Here is an 18,828-nt window from a genome sequence, read left to right as displayed (position 1 = left end):
TTCTCCTGTGCAAGGAATGAACTGATTTCAAGCTGACACATCGGTCACCTGAAACTCTAGAGCTCTATTACAGTTTGATAGCTCAGTTAGGGGCCCAAAACTGAAGTCTCTGTAATAAGTGTTGGCTCCTGTCCATAGATACATGTAGGTCTACTGATCTGGATTGTGCACACAAAAAATGTTGTGCTGTCTGGCTTTTGAAGATACTGAGCCCCTTTGGTTTCAGCGTTCTGAAAAAAAACAGAAGATACTACAAAGCTGTGATATAAAAGCCATTCCTTGAATATCTATTTGTAGATTTACCATGTGTCCCTCTTCGAATTACTGAATATAAAACATTTTTTGAAAATGAATTACACAGTGTAAGATGAAATACGTAGAACTATATTGCAGAAAGTCCTATTAGAAAGGATATAAAGAAGGAACGTAATTAATAAGCCAAAACATCAATACTCAGTACCTGCAGAGAGGGGTAATTGTACTCTGATTACTTCCTTGGCTACTTGGTTCATCAATTCTGTCTGTTGTCTAAACCTACAGATTTCCTGTCAGCATTTGAATCTGATATTCTTAATCATGTTGTAGTATTTAAAGACAAATTTAATGTCAACTGGAGATCTAACACAATTTGTTACTTACTTGGGTATTTATTATTAATAAATAAGAAAAAGTGAATGAATATTTTGAATATGAACAGCACCATGTATGCTGTTTGCACTGTATATGCTCTGAAGTTAGTCAAGGAAATTCACCAGGCGAGGTTCACTTGCTGCTTTTGGTCAATCTCACTTTCTGTTCTCATATTAGAATCATAGAATAACCAGGTTGGAAGAGACCCACCGGATCATCGAGTCCAACTGTTCCAACACAAGATCCCAGTGCTTGGTTATTCAACTCTGAAAAGGAGGAAAAAAGGTGAAAAATGGTTTAAAGAGAAATTTTGAAATATTGCTTACTAGTTCTGCAAAATGTTTTCTTTAGGAGATAGGGGAAGGAACAAAGTTCCCATCAGCTTTAAATAAACTGTCCTCGTTTCCTAGATCCTGCAGATCATGCAACACCCAGCCAGACCTTAAATGACCAATTGTTTATGAGAAAGCATACGGCTTATTTGACTACTGCAGTATCAGAGAAGGAAGGTGATAAGGAGGGAGAGGCTCCTGACAGATGATGCATCCATCACACTCCTCACTTGAGCTCTGATTGTCAGTGCTGTGTACTCGCTTAGTAGGCAAAGATTCCCCGGCTCTTATTTCCTGCCTTTAGGTTTTCTTGGCATGTCAGGATCCACGTCCTCTCTGCATGCCCTGTGACTGTAAGTTCAAGTGGCAGTGCTTGAATTCAGCATACAGCTCTTGCCTTCCCTGTATGCCTCAATGTGCCATAGCCAGGCTTTGCTCTAGCTTCAGGGCTCACAGAGGGGATGGGGGAGAAGAGAAAAGATAGCTAGGGGTGGTGAGGAAGGGATTTGAGAGGGACAAATATTGGCTGGTGTTCATTAATTCTTGAGCTTTATGTGAAAAAAATGCAAAATGTAATGACCGCTGGTTTGAGATGAAAGTCAAGTTGTATAAATTCCAACTTTTTTTCAGCTAAATACATTAATTACATCAGACAAATACAGATCAAGGCAAATTTTTCATCAAATCAGCTTCCAGAAAGGGTGCAGCCTTCTAAAAATACACAAGCGCAGTCACCCTAGATAACATTGCTGTTCCGTTGAAGAGAGACGGTCAGGTCAGCTAGAGCAGCGTCTTTAAGATCCTGGTCTCTGGGGTCGTCTTGGAGCATTTCATCTAACTCACTGTTAGGTGAAAATGATGGTGGAAAACCAGAAGCAGCTGATCAAGGAGCCCTTGTGAAATACGTACAATACAGTTTGACTCTTTTAGAAGTTTCTGTATGGCCACCACAACCATAAGCTCTATTCCACATGGCAAACTAGAGGTCACAAACCAGTCTGCAAAGTGATACCACCTGTGAATCCTCCTATAGTGTATTGTTACACAGAGGATCTCAGTGGCTGCCACCCATCATGGACTTCCAATGGCAGTTCAAACAACAGTTTTGTTTGAAGGAGCAATTAAGCACCGGTACTTAGATGTTTGGGACAGCAGAAGTTACTGCTCAAGGCAAACAGCCCTGCAATGGGGCTCGGGCATGGCAAAGCTGTTCCATCCGATGGCAATGGCTACTGACCCCTGGCCTGTGGGGCTCTGAGGTCAGCTGCGTGTGTGGGAGAAGGAACAGGAGTAGAGAAAAACAACATTTCAGAAAGGTCATAGTAAAGAATGGGGATGAGAGACCTGTTGCCTAGGGTTCTGGATGCTGGAAGGCTGCTTAGAAATTACACACAATACAACTCGTAATTGCACCATGGTGGCCATTAATCATAGAATGGTTTGGGTTGGAAGGGACCTTAAAAATCACCCAGTTCCACCTCCCTGCCATGAGCAGGGACACCTCCCACCGGATCAGGCTGCTCAAAGCCCCGACCAGCCTGGCCTCTAACACCCCCAGGGATGGGGCAGCCACGGCTTCTCTGGGCAACCTGGGTCACTGCTCTCACAGGAAAAAATGCCTTCTTAATTTAATCTAAATCTCCTCTCTTAAAACCATTCCCCCTCGGCCTGCCCCTGCACTCCCTCATCAGGAGCCCCTCTCGCTACTGGTAGCTCCTTCTGTTGAGGCTCTGGAGCAAGTCCAGAGAAGAGCAACAAAGCTGGTGAAGGGGCTGGAGAACAGGCCTTATGAGGAGCGGCTGAGAGAGCTGGGGGTGTTTAGCCTGGAGAAGGGGAGGCTGAGGGGAGACCTCATTGCTCTCTACAACTGCCTGAAAGGAGGTTGTGGAGAGGAGGGAGCTGGGCTCTTCTCCCAAGTGACAGGGGACAGGACGAGAGGGAATGGCCTCAAGCTCCTCCAGGGGAGGTTCAGGCTGGACATTAGGAAAAAATTCTTCACAGAAAGGGTCATTGGGCACTGGCAGAGTCTGCCCAGGGAGGGGGTTGAGTCACCTTCCCTGGAGGGGTTTAAGGCACAGGTGGACGAGGTGCTAAGGGGCATGGTTTAGTGTTTGATAGGAATGGTTGGACTCGATGAGCCGGTGGGTCTCTTCCAACCTGGTTATTCTATGATTCTATGATTCTCCGGGCTGGACAACCCCGGCTCTCTCAGCCCGGCCTTGCAGGGGAGCTGCTCCAGCCCTCGGATCCTCTCCGGGACCCCTCTGGCCTCGTCGAGGACTCCAGAGGTGCCCGCGGGGGCCCTGTGACCGTGACCTCCAGTGACCTCCGAGGGGCGGAGCCTTGGGGCGGGGCGGGGGGAGCGGGGCCGTCTCCCTCCCCAGCCCCGCCCTCCTCTGCCGCCCCCGCGTGGCCCCGCCCCCCGGGAGGCTGCGCGCTGACGTCGCGCGCGGCCGGGGCGAGCGGCGGGCGGCGCGCGGGGATGGAGCGAGCAGCGGCGGCGCGCGGGGCGCCTGGGAGCGGCCGGTGAGGGGCTGAGGGGGGACCCGGGGCTGGGAGAGGGTCGCGGGCGGCCTCTCCTTCCCCCACCAAACCCCGCTCCCCGGGGGGCGGTTGGGCCGCGCTTTCCCGCAGGTCGGGAGGGGCCACGCTGGGCTCGAAGCCCCCGCAGCGGGGCCCGCGGCGTGCGCGCGGAAATCGTGGATCGTGGGATGGGTTGTGGTTGGGTTGGGAGGGATCTGAAAGCCCATCCAGCTCCACACACCCCCTGCCGTGGGCAGGGACACCTCCCAGCAGACCCGGCTGCCCGAGGCCCATCCAGCCTGGCCTCGGACACCTCCAGGGATGGGGCAGCCACAGCCTCCCTGGGCAACCTGGGCCAGGGCCTCACCCCCCTCATCGTGAAGAATTTCTTCCTAAAGTCTAATATAAGTCTTCCCCCCTCCAGTTTAAAGCCATTCCCCCTTGTCCTGTCACCCCATGCCCTTGTAAACAGCCCCTCTCCAGCTTTCTTGGAGCCTCTTCAGGTACTGGAAGCTGCCCTGAGGTTTGCCCAGAGACTTCTCTTCTCCAGGCTGAAAAACCCCAGCTCTCCCAGCCTGTCCTTGTATGGGAGGTGCTTCAGCCCTCGGATCGTCTTCGTAGCCTCCTCTGTACACATTTGAGCAGTTCTATATCCTTCTTATGTTGGGGATTCCAGAACTGGATACAATATTCCAGGTGGGGTCTGGGAGAACAGAGTAGAGGGGGAGGATCGCCTCCCTTGACCTGCTGGACATGTGGGTCCACAACGAAATGTCCAGTAAGGCGCTGCTTGTGTGCAGGTGCTTTGGTTTGGAGGGGTTATCTGCCTTTGACTGTGCTGGGTTTTGAGATAGCTGAAGTTTGGGAGTATTCTCCCCCTATTCCTCCCTACTTTAGTTGTCTGAGATCAATAAGATACTGATTATTTAATTGTGCTGACATATAAGCGAGCCTGATCTGGTAGGAGGTGTCCCTGCCCCTGGCAGGGGATTAGAACTAGATGGTCTTTAGGGTCCCTTCTGTGATTCTATGATTTTGCTGTTCTAAGTAAGGGTTTTCAGAGGCAGACATGTAGAGTAAGGAACTTCAGGTGTAAAGCAGTGGCTTCTGAACTTTACAAGTACCAAAACTCATGAGGCTTAGAACTGAACCTGTTTGTCCGCTTAACTTGTGTGTACAGCTGCTGTCATTGATGGTACCAGAAATAGCTAGCACACATTAGTAACAAATATTGTGGCCAAGGAAGCATGTATACTGGGTTGAGGCATCACTTTCACTGCAAGATTTGATCAATGAGGAAATGTAAGGAGGCTTTGTGGTAGGCAGAAGGTGTAAAGGTAGGAAATGAAGGTATAAAGATCTGAGTGGAAGTGCCGAAGATAAGGAGGAGAGTAAAGTAGCTACCACTTCATCAGAAATGGTGTCCGTTGGCCCCAAACCTTAAAATTAGATGTTTCTGCAAGGTGGAAGTCCTTAGTAACACATATCTCGGCTGCAAGCACAGACATTGAAGTTGTAAAGCCCTGGACCTGAGCCAGAACAAGAGGTCCTCCAGAGCCTGGGGAGAGTGTGGCACTGTCCTTGCTGCTCACTGCTGGTCCTGTCTTAAGCAGGATCGACATGTTGTGGATAGCTTCATGTTTGGTCAACAGGACCGTGCTCTTCTCCAGGTAGAGTTGTTTTCCATCTGGAAATGCCCAGAGCTGAGGAAAACCAGGTGTATTAGCTGAGGAGATTGTTTCTCTCAATGCTGGGGAACTCTCTCCCCTCTCTTGTCTGAGGATGGTGGCCCCTTCCCCAAGCTTGCAGGACTTGCACTGTTCAGCAACCCCTGTAACCTTACAGGGTTCCTGTGCCAAATGGACAAGATTATTGGAGCTTTGTATCCACAGTGTCTGGTTCAGCTGCCTGATAAACCCACTCCACTGATGTGGCACTAAACTGATGATGGAGGAAGATCTACTTTGTGTAGTTTTTGCATTAGAAATAAATTGGGACTTTGGCCTTTCATGCCATCTAGAAGAAAAAAAAGTTTTTTACTGTTACAAAGTTTGGGGCTTCCCCTTGCCAAATTCTTATAATTGTTTCCTCGGGCAAGTGTGTTGTAATGGTCAGAAAAGGAAAAGCAAAGAAGGAAGCAAGTGGTTGTATGGAGTTAAATGTCTTTTTTTGCAAAATTAAATTTCTTCATACTTTCAGAGTCATTTTATGACAGTGCAAAACTAGCTGACCCTTTTTGTTTGTAAAGAAGACTCCTACTGCTGCACAGAAAGTGCAAAAACTTGTATTGCAATAACATGGAACAGCTTTGATTTGGAACCTAAATCTCTCATACTGTGGCAAATGCAAACACCGAATAGATGGTCTCTGCCCCAAAGAGTTTATGTGTTATTAACTTTAGTCCAAATTAAGTAAGTTCAGAAGTAGGCCAACGCTCATGTTTGTTCCCTAATTATGTACATTATATCCAACTCTCTGTTGGTCTTTGTTTTGGACAGCAGTTTAATTCTTTACTCCGACACCGGGCGCACAAGCATTCCTGTGTGAAAGCGGTGAACACCAAGGCATCTAATGAGCTGGGAAGCTGTGTGCTCTGTTATGATCAGACATTATCTGAATGGTTAGAGAATTTTCCTCCTTGAGATAATGTTAAAGTACTCAAAATATGAGGTAACTTCAGAAGCCACTTCTGATTTTGAGTAGGTCAAAGCTAGAAGAAGCCCAGCACTTCAAATAAGAGTTAATTCTTTTCTCTGAAGGACGTTCTGAACTTGTAGTGCTGTTTTGTAGCTTATCAGGTGGTAATGGTCTTTCTTCTATGGTTGTTAATTTTGGCAGGTCTTTCTCCTCTACAAAGAAGCTTTGTTGCCAAGATTTACTCTGAAAATGACGTACACTACTGACTGCAGCTGTCTGCAAATGTAGAAGCTGATAAATTGTCTCCTTCCCTCCCCTGACTTTCCTGTGGAATTTATACTCCTAAGTGTTTTTAAAATTAGACCTCCGTTAAAGACATTTGGATTACAACTGTGAGCATATCTATGCGAAAAGATGAGCTAGCTGGAGCAATTTTGAGGTACGTATGCCTACTATGACTTACAGCAAATGGGAAGAAAAGACCATCTGATTCTAGGACAAGGAGAGCTCTAGGCATACATTTTCTAGATTCAGATTGATCCGCACCGTTGTTCATGGCTTTAGCAGTGGAATATACGTATGCACAGTGAGACTGTAGGAGCACCAGAAAAATCCAGCTGGCATTGTATGGAGTGTGACCTTGTTTGAACCTGCTGCAGGAATATTCAAAAGATTCCTTTCACAAGAGTGAGTTGCTTGTATAGTGTGACCTGAGCCTTCACTGCTAATCTGTTCAGTTCTTAAATGCCACCAAGGTCTGTTGAGATTTTCTTCTTCCAAGCATTTGACAGACATTAAACAGTCATTGAAATGCACCTGGGAGGCAATAGTGGTTTCTCTAGTTGGTTAAATAAAGTGTTTAGATGAAGTTAGATGATACTTGCCTTGAATCGGAAAGCATTTTCAATGGAAGCTAGAAAAGGAGTAGGTCTTGCTTGCCTTTCTGCGCACAGGTTATAGTGCAGTAGTGTTTTTACTCAGAAAATACAGCAATTTTGTAGGGCAATCTGCCTGTCGGGTATGCAGCTTTGCAGAGCTGGGTGGGCTTTACTTTGTGACTCTGCAGCGTTGTCCCACCCAGGTGGCAGGAGATGGAGAACCTTGTCTGTTTAAGAAGCACTGAAATTCACCAGCTTGCGCAGCTGTATTTTACCTTAAGGCTTTTAGCTGTACTTTCATATTGAATTCTAAACCTGGAACGAGGAAGTTTTCTAAATTCCTTTGTATGGACTTAGTAGAGGCAAGCATGCAGTGATATAATCTGTTGACACTCCTTTTGTAAACCACTTTTGCATGGTTATCTTTTCTGTGATGTAGGTGTTAATGCTAACACACTCCACAGCAGCGGCAGTCTTAGGAATTAATTGTGAGTTACAGTGAAAGGTAGCCAAACACATCTGTCTTCCTGAAGAGACTAATTATTCATTAGTCTTGTATTTTATAAAAAGGAAAACTTAATGTGCTGAAAGTAGATATCCGACTGAATCATTCAGCATGCTGTGTTGCTGTACCATATGTATTTAGCAGACACTTTTCTGAAGAGGTTTTATTCATGAGCTCCAGTGATTCAGGCTGAGAAGATACTGGAGAGACGCAGATCCAACCTACCTACTTGTCTGACTTAATAGCCTGACAGTTGTCCAGTTTGCCTTCCTGTTATAGGAGCAGTGTCTACAATGCTGGCGTAAACTGTAATTGGCAGTGAAGTGTGCTGTGGTTGAGAAGGCCATCCGTATCTGTACTTTAGTTATTTTTCCTGTCATTCCCCTACAAGCAGAGCTAGGATCAAGGGGTGGTAGCTTGGCAAATATCTCTATTATGAGTGGGCAGAACTTAGTGCAGCAAACGTTAAATGTGTTCCGTGATCTAACTTGAGCATTGCTGTTTGGTTGTGTTAGTAAACTAAAATAACATCGGGCTGAAAAGTGATTTTGTTTCCTGCGAACTCTTTTGTTGCAAAGAATGTGAAAGGGCACTGAGATGCTGAGATGGATGGTAGTGCCATTGACTCAACTTACGTGATGGGTTATGATAAGAAGTTTGCAGACACCTACTAACAATTTCTTCAGAGACATGTTTGGCAATTTTCATTATTTCAGGTTTTTCAGACTGGTTGGTCTCCCTTAACAAATTCCATAGTGGCCTGTTTTTGTCCTGGAGTTGCTGGCTGCTGTTTTCTTGGAAGCTAGTTGCCATGGTGATTATCCTATTAGCAAATAAATGTGTTTTTCATGATCTCCAGGTGTACTAATGTGAACAAAAAGATTGTAGCCTTTTCTGGGATTGTTAGAAGTACCGCGCTCGTGGAGGCCCAGTGTTTGTACATCACTGCCCATGGGAGAGTGCTGAACAAACATGCTTTGGTGGGTTGTAGTAGTAAGCTGCAATATCACTTGTCTGTAGAGGCCAGTGAGTGTGTGTTACCATGAGTCTGAATAGTGGTTAAAATTGGAGAAATGAAAAAAGAGCAACTTTTAGTCAAGATCTGTTATGGCTGAGCTTACCTGTTTCAGGCCAGAAATGGTTCACCAACTAGTTAAGGTGAAAGCATTGTTGTTGGAGAACAGTCCCTTCAAGGTGTTTGGTGCTGTAATCCTTCACCATGTTGGCTTTTAGTTGGGACAATCTCTAGCTCTGGTTTTCAGCATTCCTGTTGGAGCCAGGGCGCTATTCATGTTGCACTGCTGTTTGTTTTCAGCACCTTAAAGCTGGGGCACTGAGGTACAGTCCCAGCTGAACCTGCCTGTGCCAGTGCCGTGGGTGGGAGCTGCAGCTCACTGCAACACCCATGCACATTTGTCTCCTCATATATATCCAGAAGTAAGTCTCAAATGTGCGATATCTGTGTGTTGTTGCTAGGGGAAAATGCAGGTTGATGTGACCTGATGGTTGTTATTAAACTAAATTCTTTGTTGGGGAAGAGCTTGAAGGGGATACATGAGCTGTTTCATAATGGGAAAAGCTTGGTTAGTTTGCGTTGAGCACCTTGTGAGAAGTTTGAGTGCTTGGTCTGCAGAGCATCCCAGGGAAGAGAAATGAGCGTGTTGTGTGTGGTGAGGATGACGAGGCTGTGACAGCTGCTTCCTGCTGGTCTGCGGAGCAGTTTCCATGCGAGTCACCCGTTGCTGCAGATGTTGGTTTTCAGACGATTTGTGGTGCTTAAATAATAAGTTTTGGTTCTGGTTTACCCACGTCCTTTAAATGCTTCAGGTTCAATTCTGGTTTGTGGGAGAAGAAAAAAATCCAAGTGGTTTTTGGTTTAGTGTTGGTTTAGCTCCTTGATGAGTATGTCAAATGTTCACCTCTAGAGTCTGCTTTAGCTGACACAGCCTAAGAAAACTTTTTTTTTTTTAAAAAGCAATATTTATGCGTGTATTGCAGATGACCCTCCTAGAGTCACTTGAAGACATCCAGCAGTTTTTCAGATCAGCTTGGATTTAACCCCAGTGTCCAATTGTAACTACTAAGCTCTACTAGCTTTTTGAACTCCTCTGGCCTCCTAAAGAAACATGCTCACTGAGGCTTCTTTTGTTTTGGCATCTGTCACTTGCTGGGAGTGCATCCATTTTCAGGGTTCATTCCAATAACTATTGACTTCAGGTCGCCTCTGCTGAAAACAGGCTCCCTTTACTCTTCTCAGAGTGTGCTGTGTGTATTCTCTAGTAAGCTTGCCCAAGGAGGTCTTCAAATATTAATGTAAACAGCAAATCCGACAAATTCCTATTTGGAGAACAGTCAGATATGGGGTTTGATTGCTGCTAAAATGAGTCAAGAAATTGTTCTAACTTTTTTTCCTGTCACCCTCCTCTCTGGTCTGTAGGTAGGTTTTCTTAAAACTTAGATAATTTTAAAGAGCATTTAGGGAATTGAACAGCCAACTGGCAGAACAGAGGGGATGACAAAGGGACCAACATTTGTGTAGTTGGCTGCTGCCAGTTTGGGCTCATCTGACTGTGATGATCTGACTAAGTTACCCTTCATCTCTAAGTAGTTTAAAAAGAAATTCCAGGTAATAGGGTATCATGTTATATGGCCTTTCGATATCCATCATGTAGCTGCATCTGTGCTGCTCAAATTATTTGTTCTTCATCTTTTTTGTTGGTGATGTCGCTACAGAAATCCTTATTGTTTGCCACCAGTGCAGCACCTACAAAATTCTGATGTGGTTTTGCTCTGTTAATATGGCAGTTGCTAAGGAAGAGCCAGCCTGCACTATTTAGCTGCAAAACTTCCATCTAACACCCCACGAGATCCTGGAGGAGACAAAGGTGGCAGTGAAAGCAAAGTTTAAAGTCACGAATTCTAAAAGAAGGCTGACACTCCAAAATTTGTTACTGCCTATGCTTGGGAGAAATATTGAGACTGTGGTGAGCAGGCTGGCTCCTTCCTCCTAGTTCCAGGTTTAGGAATTTTCTGTTTCCAGTGTGTAAGAGCCAATTCGTTTGAATCCTCATTGCCTTATTTTTTCCTCTTTTCAATTTTACCTTTTTTAATCAGTTGGGGAGATGTTCACCTATAAGACTGTTCAAACGTTTGTGACTATTAATGCTTAATTGAAGTCCATCTAGAAGAAGTGATGGAAGGAAAGCTCCCTGAGATTCAAAGCTGAAACAATGTAGGAAATGTTAATTTCAGTCTCCTGAGAGTTCTAAGAAATTAATCAATAGCTGAACTGTGGACAGAAAGCTCTTGACATTCAGCATAGGGAAATGTGAAGCTCTGCATCTGGGGAGGAACCATGCTGTGTAGCGGGGACTGTAGCCTGTATGAGCCACCCTGAGTACCTGTACACATGCTGGGGGCCTAGCTGGCTGGCAAGCAGGTCTGCAGAAAGCAGACAATTCTGCTCCCTTTTTGTGCTGCTTTAGATGCAGATTTTGTGGATTTTTTTTCATATGGATTCTGCCATGACTGTGGGAGGAAACATTCTGATTTTGGCTGAGGCTTTAAATGTATGACTGCTTGATTCCCATTGGCAAGCAAGTCATCAAGCTCAATTTCTTTATACCAAAATCACAGAGTTAACTACTGTCTTTGTGCAGTTGGATGTGGAGGTGGATATTGAGGAGCTGGCAGTGTGGCTGCTTAGCTGTGCTGTTTGTGCAATTTGTGTGTGGTCTCTCTTAAAAGGCATAGTTAGATCTACTAGAAGAAAAGGAGCATAGATGGACATCAGTATTCTTATTGCTTAAGCCCAAAAAGTGTAGGCCTTTACTCTTTTCAAAAGTATTCCCAAGGATAGTCAGCTACAGTTGAGTGTATCTGATCTTGCAGTTAAAATTCATTATGTCTGTACCTGGAAGGATTATTAAAAGTAAATGTGGAACCGTGATGATACTTCTGATATAGTAAAACTTGCACTAGAAAACTCCCACAGTGGTGCACAAGCAGTAAAATAAACCTTAGCATGCTTGGGATGTACATGTTCATTTTTAGTGAACGAAGTGGGGGAATCAACTCCTGTGTGGTAACAGTTGTGTTTACAGCTACTGTGGACTGGGTTTCAAAATGGGTGCTGTTGTGCTGTGATGAGAAGTTGCAGCTGCATTAGGTTCCTTTCTCAGCACTGTAGAAGAACCCTGGCAGTGTGCCCGTGTACTTCAGGACAGGTACTTTGTCTGCCTCGGCTGTGTTCCTGAGGCACAAGAGCTGGTTTCCCTGTGTTTCCACCTGATGGGTTACATGTGTACTCAGTTATATTGTTCCCTGTCTCTAGCTGTGCTTGAGCTACCGGAGACTTGGAGAAGTGGCTATAATGAGTCAAATTAAAAACACATTATGCCTGTTGGCAGCTGCTAGCAGATTCTTAAGCACAACTGTAGGTGAGGAGGTGTGGATAGGGTAGTCCTTTACTGGTAGGTCCTCCCAGGCTGTGTCGAGTGTTTAGAACAGATGTGTTAAAGATCTGGTTGCAGTTTGGGGATGGTTATCAGTGTTTTGGATCAGCAGACTTTTGCCTGTTTTGGGACTGAATATGGTTTCAGTTAGTAGTTGTAAACCATTGGAAGTCAAACTCCTACTTTCTAACTCATTTGATGCTAAGTATTAGTGGAAGGCTTTCATATACCTAATACTAAGAGCACCAGAATCAATGGGAAAAACATGATTTTACTGAGCCAAATGAAAAATCGGTTTGATCTGTCTTTTAGTCTCAGTAAGTTGAGTCAACACTTCTGAAAGATCAGAGAATTAGTACTGGTTTTGAGTCATCAGGAGGAGTATTTCACCACTCTGTGCCAGGTTAGTTCTACTTTCTTCTTTCACAAGTCATTGTAAATATACTTTACAAAATTCAGGGCTAAAAGCACATGTTAAAATCGCATGTAGTGTGGGTTGCTGGTAGATATCTTTCTTTACAAGACGGCTAATTTAATTTGTTTTAACCCTCTTATAACTCTGAGTTTGGATAAACCTTTCTTTTAGAACTATAAGTGCTAAATCTTGCCAGATTCTGTACTGGCATTGTCACAGAGGAATCTGCTAGGAGTTAAAATGAGAGGCCATCTTTTCTTTTCTTTTTTTATGACTGTCATGCTTGAAAGTCTCTCTAATGCCTGAAATAGCTGCAGCGTAACCTTTTGTCTTTTCTTGGAAGCAGAACGAAAATACCTGTATTGCCACTTTGTGGTTCACTTGTTCCTGACATTTGAGTCAGCTTTGACACATTGAAAGTGGCAGCATCTCCTGGCAGACAGGCTGTGAGGATAAAAGCAGCTTTGATCTCTTCCCCCAACCTCTTCCTCTCCTGAGAAGGTCCTGCCAAAATGTTTGACATGGCCTAGTAATGCTGCGTTTTTCTAGAGGCTGAAGAATGATCCAGATAATGCAAATGTTAATAGCAAAAGTGGTTGGTAAGAGTACAAGTGATTGCAGAAACCTTTGAGATGCTTCATGGAACTAAATATGCTCCAGTGGAAGACTTCTTTAAAGAGGAGGATTAAAAAAACCTGAGTTACTCCTTTTCACTTTTGCATGTATAGAACTCATTTGGTGTTTGAAAGTAGGCTTTTATTTTTTGTTTTAACCCCATTAATGGAACAGTTATATCTGCTGTGGTGAAACTGGAACATACTTCTGCTGTATATCCCTGCAGCAGTGAAAATTGATAAAGCAACTTAAAACAGTTTCTTCAAACAACAGCAGCTTGTTTTGACAAGTGTGACTCAGTGCTTAAAGCTACATTTTAAATGAGATGGACACGACTGTGTATTGCTGTAGCAGTTTTTCCTTGTCATGGTCTGCGTAAGATTTTCCCATCTCTTGAGTTGAGAGGGGAGCAGATTGTGTTGGTGACCATGTTTTCTGTCTGTTCCTATGCTTTTGCACAGAACATCACATATCTGATTTTCACCCTGTTGCCACCCCCTGGGGTATGGGGCTTTTAGCTTCCCTTTGATTTTGCTCTTAGCCTCAGGGTGTGTTGCTTCAGGCAGCTGGGATAGACCCAGCCAGTGCTGCCTGTTTTGGGCTGTGCACCTGGGACTAATGTCTGTGTCACTGTTTTCTATGCTCAAGTCCTTGATAATCATGTTGCAATTGCTTATGACTTTACTGCATGCTTGACTGTAGAGTTAAGTCCTGTTATTAAAATATCTGCAACTAATAAGCAAATCTTCCTTGTTTGTCTACTCAGTTGTGAGCTCCAGCTTCAAATTGTGAGTGTATGCAGGCATCTATTGAAAAAAATGACTTGTTGCTAATGGGAGTGTTAGCCAGTATCTGTCTCCTCAGAATCCTGGTCTATTTGTTCCTTATTTACATACATGCAGACGTCTTTTCTTAGTGGAAGACACAGTATTTTGAATATTTACTTAATCCTTCTTCACCCTTTTCCTTTAGGGAAGGTAGATTCTCTGTTTACAAAATGCAGTATTTAAACTGCAAAGGTGATTTTTTTAATTTTTTTTTCCTCCTGAGTCCTTGCTGAAGCTCACGTGAGTTCCTGTCTCTCCAGCCATTGTGGCCATAGCTTTAGATACAAGATTTTTGAAAACACCGTTTTGGAGCAGTTGTGCATTGTCTCTGTGCTGCCTTCCTTCTTTAACCCCAAAATTGTTCTAATCGACTCTGTGGTCAAATTCTTTCCCCAATCCCATTTTCCTCCAAAGCAGAGTTAATAATTTTGTTTTGGTTCACGCCGCAGCCCTGGAAACAGCTAAAATAGTGGTATGTCATGCTGTGGATCTGAAAATGGGGCAAGGAGGCAGGAGAGGTTGGAAATTCAGTTCTATTTCTGTTGTGCTACTTGTGTTGTGAAAGGCCAGCTTCAGATCCCTGCTAGAATGGTCACTGGAGATGGCCCCTTCGGATGCCCTGCAGTGAAGCACTCAATTCAGACTATGCAGTTGACTGGTTTGTAGAACACGTAAGCGTGGTTACAGTTTTTTTCCCCTTTGGCAAAAAGCAAAGAAGTTCTTGAGGAAACACTACAGTTTGGATTTCCTTTCAGTTTGGTTTAGAAAAAGAGTATGTGAGGATGTGGCTTTTCTGAAACAGACCACTAAATCAGGTGAAAGTGTCAGCTGTCCTCATCCCTTGGCAAACTGCACAGACGTAAATTGCAACCTTGTGTAATTTCTTCCAGTGTACATACTTGTGGTGGACACAATGTGAAACTACTGATTTTTTTAATCCATCTTGTTTAAACCAAACACTTGCTAATATGTAACTGTCCTCATGTGTAGTAAAACAGATGGTCCTTATAAAAATTCTTTGCATATACTCAGATCTGTCAAAGTTATTCTTCTTACAAAATACCTGCAGGCTCCATTTTCAGTGTTGTCTCTGAACTTTTAAGTACACACACAAAAAAATTTCTAGAAAATGTGTGTGATGTAATTACGACTGTTGGCAAAATCAGAAGGCTTTATTAGATCTTTCAAAGTTAAACCTTGATTTAGCTTTCTTGAAGCTCTGGTTTTATTAATGTAGTGGAAAGTAGCTTGTGTGTAGTCTTTTCCAGGAAAAGGTAATTAAGTGTGTTTGGTAGATTCCAGACAGGGTACTGTCCATGAGCTGTTTGTAAGTGAATCAGAAGGTAGCAGCAGTGAGAGATCATGTAGGTATGACATGAACCTTGTAAGGATAAATTTTGAGTTTTGTTCTCTGCTCCAGAAGTCTTTCATAACCTTAAGGCAGCTTCTTAACCTTTGTATGCTTGGTTTTTTTCATCTGAAAACTAGGGAAGTATTAATAATTCTGCATAATGTAGGGCCATTCCAAGGGTAAATTCACAGACTGCTCACCTGTTGCTATAATGTAAAGTTATAAATACTTCATGTTGCTAAGAAATGCACTAAGGTGAAGGAAGTGCTTAAAAGATAACCAGTGCTTTCTGTGGGAAGAACAAGAAGCTCTGCTAAATTGTGGAGCCAGTAGCACTGCACCACAGTCAGACTGTTATGGAATATCGGCTCTAGATGCCACAGCAGTCCTGAAAGTCTTCTAATAAATTTGCAGGTCACATGCTATAGAAATACAGATGAAATATTTTTTTTTTATTTTCATGCCGTATTTATGGCATACACCAAATACTTAATGATTATGTATTGGTACCTCTGCATAGTTCTTAATTTTAGAAAAGTCTTGGCCTCACTTCATAGCTTTGAATGAGACAGCTGAATTACTGGAATGTTCAAAGAGGGATGACAAATATTTTAGTGGCAATTTGTTATATTGTAAAGCACTAGAAATATTTCTGAAAACCAGTCACTCAACTTTAAGCTACTGCAGTTTCCTAATACACAATGAAGATTAGGTAATCTCTAATATTTGTGTGTCTGGTCCTTACACTGTGAACTTCTAACTTTGCAAAGGAACCATTGGTCTTTATATTCACAGCAATCAATAAGCAATACTTCTTACAGGACAGCAGTAGTTTAGAGGTTGCCCATGGGTGGTGTTGGAGATGTGTGGTTCTGATGTGGGTATATTCAGGAAAGCAGTAGGAAGGAGAAAGGGATCTTTTGCTTAAGAGGGTGCTTGGTATCAGCTCAACTGCAACTTGAGTGCAGTTTTCTCCTATCTACAGGATTAATACTTGAGCTTTCAGAAACAAAAAACTGTGTGCATTACTTTTGTTGATCAGCAATGGTTAAAGTTATAAGAGGGAACTGTTTCAACAACACGTGGCTCTGAGAAGAGGTTGATGTTGAAAAATCATCTTCTGGTGTGTCTATGTGCATGCTACCCCTGCCCAATATAAGCATGTGAACCACTAATGGATGCAGCGGTAGAAATGATGGTATTTGGTATCCCAAAGCATAAAATCTTCTGCTGATGAACTCTTTGGAATGACCATTGGTTAATGTGCATGGGGAAGGCTAGGGGAAAGATGACTCTCCCTTCCTCTCCACTTCTGCTCTGAAGAAGAGGAGGACAATTCTTAATACTTTTTGAGTAACCTCAGGGATCTGCTTCCACTCCCTTTTCCTTGCAATTTACTCACCCCTAACAAATGGGTGGATGGAGTGTGTAAGTCTAATTTAGGCTTGTGAGGATTCTAGGAGAGAGGTTACATCTCACGTTTTGTATAGGCTTAGACATAGTGCCATTTTTGTCCTTGAATATCTTAAAAGTCTTAGGTTGCTCCTTGGTAATGATTAATTAATGCGTAAGCACACTGCTAGCCTCTCTTGTTTTGTTAACAGTGTGCAGGAGCAAGATTTTGTGTTCTTCTCTGTTCATACAAGTGACCTGTTGTTTGTTGTATAATTGTGGGGCTGGAACGGAACTGGTTTGTACGGCATGCATCAGTTGACTTAAATAATCCTTTTACTAAGAGGATACAGTTGTCTACTTCTATAAAATTCAGCAGCTTGGCATTGTAAGTTTGTTACTCTTACCTGATACCTGTAGCCTTTGCCTCCAAAGGAATCCAAGTGGTTTGCTCCATTATAAAGCATTCTATTTGAGTTCCTTCACTGATCGTACCCTCAGTGTTCCTCCCTTCTTCAGCCAGATGGGCTGTTCATATTTTGCATATAGGAAAGTACTAGGCACAGGGACTGACTTGCTCAAGATCTTTTAATGGGGCTGACAAAGCTGGGTTAGCCTCCAGTCTCTCAGCCTGTACTTTACCCATCAAACTGTGTTCCTGCTGAATCTGTGGTGTGAGAAAGGAGAGCGAGGGTAGCAGAGATGGCATTGTTCAGCTGACTTCCTCCTTGACTTCTGGATAATGTTGGGAATAGTTTGGAGGGTTTAGGGAAATCATCAGGCAGAAACCACTAGAATCTGTTGTTATCCTACTATGTTGGGTTTGCCCTGTAACACTGTACAGTTGTCTTAAAAAATAGGCTGTAGGCCTTGCTTTGCCCTGTGTCCCTTGCTCCTATTAAAGAGGCAGTTTCTCTCTGTCTGGTGTGGCCTTTCTCACTGTATTGAATGCTGTGGACTCCTTATCCAGAGCACTGTGGATTAATTCAGTGAATTCCACAGGGCATTGCCACCTGCTACTCTTTACTGTTTCATCAGAAGTAGCTTGCTTTGGGCTATTCCTCTTTTCTTAGATTCAGAACCTCAACAAAATTTTGGCTTGCTTTACACATACTTGAAGCTGTTGGTTTGGGTTTTTTTTATCTAATCTCCCAGCTGCACCATATTTATGCTGAGTCTTTCTGGTTTTGTCTTTCACTTTGCTCTTTCAGCCATTCTCCATTTCTGTTCCTGCATAGAGCACTGTCAGTGTCAGGTTTGTTGCCAGCTGGGAGGCTACTTACATATATATGTGTGTGTTTTCCCTGGTTTTTCTTGTGGATTCACTAAAATCCCAGGAAATAATTTCTTGGGTGAATTTTGATAGGGAAGGAAGAATTGTCTGGAAAACTACAGGTATCCTTTGCACTAACAATAGTATTGTTTTCTGGCCTACCCCTCCCACCCCCCCCCCTCCCATATTCTGCCATTTCATGTATGTTATTTGCATTTAATTATTTCTTCTATGTCTTTTTCTTCCATTCTTGCCCCTGTTTCTCCACTCTGGCTTAAAAAAAATTGTTCTATTACATTACAATAGCTAAATATACCTGTTCCTCCACTATCCAGTTGGGGAGTTTTCGGGTCAAATTATTTTCTCTGTTACTCTTATCTTCCTCTTTGAATGTTTTCCAGACCACAGTCCCCTTGAATTTTACACCCATTCTGGTTTCTTATGAGTTCCTCTTTCTGACAAGATTAGCTGTGAACACCCAGGGCTTTCTCTCCTTATTTGCTCTGCTGTTTGTTGCTGCTGAACAGCAATGCTTCTAAAATATCTTAAATCTTCCTGTGGATATAAATCGCTTGCTAGGGTTCACAGATCCCACAGTATGTGATTTTCCAGTGTATGACTACTGCCTCTCTAGTCTTTCTTGCTACACTGCTTGCCTTGATACAGAATCCATTTTGGGACGTGTTTCTGAAATAATCTGGGATTTCTCAAACTAATCTGGATTGTTTCGTAATAAAAATCATTCTTACCCTCAAGCAACTGAATAAAATGTTTTTCTTTTGCCAAATAGGAGGAATGGGAAGCATCTCCAACCTAAGATCCCTGCTATCTATGGACTGCAAATTTATGATGAGCGATTATGGAATAAAAAAATGTGAGGGTTCTTTAGGCAATTGTACTTAGACATTAATGTTAAGGGTTTGAGATGTTCAGCTACAGCATAAATAACAGATATTTGATATATTCTATAAAAAGGCAGAATCTTTTCTATTCTGT

At 43.2% G+C, this 18,828-nt stretch overlaps 1 protein-coding gene across 4 annotated transcripts in view; it reads left to right on the top strand.

Moving 5' to 3' along the window:
* Positions 1-3,380: 3,380 nt before the first annotated feature.
* Positions 3,381-18,828, top strand: part of TMCC1 (transmembrane and coiled-coil domain family 1) — a 109,367-nt gene continuing 93,919 nt past the window's right edge. For all 4 annotated transcript variants that reach the window (XM_069866046.1, XM_069866041.1, XM_069866039.1 and 1 more), the window contains exons 1-2: positions 3,381-3,488; positions 6,324-6,561. The gene's annotated coding sequence lies outside the window, so the exon portion shown is untranslated. The remainder of the gene's footprint in view (positions 3,489-6,323; positions 6,562-18,828) is intronic.

Source organism: Phaenicophaeus curvirostris, chromosome 11 (genome assembly GCF_032191515.1).
Source record: "Phaenicophaeus curvirostris isolate KB17595 chromosome 11, BPBGC_Pcur_1.0, whole genome shotgun sequence".
NCBI lineage: Eukaryota > Metazoa > Chordata > Aves > Cuculiformes > Cuculidae > Phaenicophaeus > Phaenicophaeus curvirostris.
Note: the sequence above shows the minus strand (reverse complement) of the source record. Positions and strands in the feature narration are given on the sequence as shown.